This window comes from Sinocyclocheilus rhinocerous, unplaced genomic scaffold (genome assembly GCF_001515625.1).
Source record: "Sinocyclocheilus rhinocerous isolate Xijiao unplaced genomic scaffold, SAMN03320098_v1.1 scaffold1341, whole genome shotgun sequence".
In the NCBI taxonomy this organism is placed as follows: Eukaryota; Metazoa; Chordata; class Actinopteri; order Cypriniformes; family Cyprinidae; genus Sinocyclocheilus; species Sinocyclocheilus rhinocerous.
Genome location: NW_015637670.1, coordinates 1 through 1,750, shown reverse-complemented (window position 1 = coordinate 1,750; position 1,750 = coordinate 1).

Genomic DNA, 1,750 nt, shown 5'->3' with positions numbered 1-1,750 from the left:
GCTACTGTACTTTGTACAACTTTTTTCTTTTTAGTTTTGTTGTTGATTAATAAAAAATCTGATACATGTTGTTCAGGTTTTGGCTCAATGGTGAGCCGAATAACCAAGACGGAAATGAGGACTGTATTGAACTGATGCCTTCAAATCCCGTCCTGAACAACTGGAATGATCTGCCATGCTCACAAAAGAGAAAAGGGTTTTGTGAGAAATAGGGTTCATCCCACCTTTTTGTGGTTTTGCTTCAAAGTAGTGGATATTCATATGAAAGGAAAATGTAAAAATGTCATTCTTTTTTATTGCTATAATAAACTCAAGGGCAATAAAACATTCACAGAATGTTTTAGTGTTTTTCCTCATATTCTCATTTTAAAAACGAGACCATCACAAGCTGAAGACACAACTCTTCCACACACACCACAATCAAAACAAAACTTTACTTTTCTGCACCTTCACTTTTGCTGTAGCTTCTGTGACAAGTTTACTTTTAACACGTTATACAGGTTTTGGTTTGTTGAAGATCCAAATAATGTAGGCAGAAATGAGAACTGTATTGAACTGATGGCCTCAGATATCATCCTGAACTGGAATGATCTCCCATGCTCTGATAAGAGAAAAGGGATTTGTGAGAAATAGTGTTAATCCCGTCTTGTTGTGTTATTAATGCCATTATTTTATGGAAACAGTTGTGATTGTGATCGACTAGTTTCTGATTGTTTCTGACAGTATGCTATTTTAATTTTATAATTAATTATTTTTTTTTACATACAAGTGCAAAGTGTTCCAGATTGCCCTAATTCACCCTATTATGCTGATGCTGGTGTCTGAATAAAATGGCCAATAACCATTAGTAAACCTACAGCATTTCCTCCGGCCCAGAGAACAGATTTATTCCACTCAGTTTCTAGAGGGCCGCTCACTGCAGAGTTTAGTTCCAACACACATGCCCTGCAGTTTTCAAATAAGCCTGAAGGACCTGATTATTTGGATCAGGTACGTTTAATCAGATCCAAAGTGTTGGCTGAAGTGTTTTTCTTCCGATTTATATGTTTATGTTTCACACACATAATATCGCTAATTCCAATTCCAAAGAATCACTGTAATTTGTACTGTTGTTAGAGAATTGTGTGATCTATTACAAACTCTATTACAAGCATTATTAGAGAGAGAGAGAGCGAGAGAAGAGATGGAGATTTGAATATTTTTCTAGGAACATGTCAGAGTTTCTGCTTTCTTATGAAGTGTATTGTCATGTGTAACCCCTCCTGTCCTATTCTCCTCATTCTAACCCCTCCGGTCCTATTCTCCTCATTGTTGCTCCGAGCAGGATTTGAACCAACGCTTCCAGCATGGGAGGCGGGCACGCTAACAAGGACGCTAAAGACCGCAGTCTCTAGCATGCCTCTTGAGATCAGGATAGTGAGGTTTACCCGCGCAACTCTTACCAGCTGGCCTCCGTTACACATATAATTATTTTCCATGGAATTTACTTGTTAATATGTTATTGTATGACAATTAGAGATGTTTGTCATTATAAACAACATACTCTCTAAATGGCTGTTTATTGTCTAAAGACAAAGGTGGATTACTTACAAAGACCAATTTAAAACATTATTTCTAATATGGAGTATATTACTTGATGTTTGTATGTTTTCGTCCTGTTTGGCGGAAGATGTTTGGTGTTGATCACAGCAGGGCCGTAACCACGTTGAGGGACTAGTCCTCCCCTGATAATTAGATATGGCCAAACTGT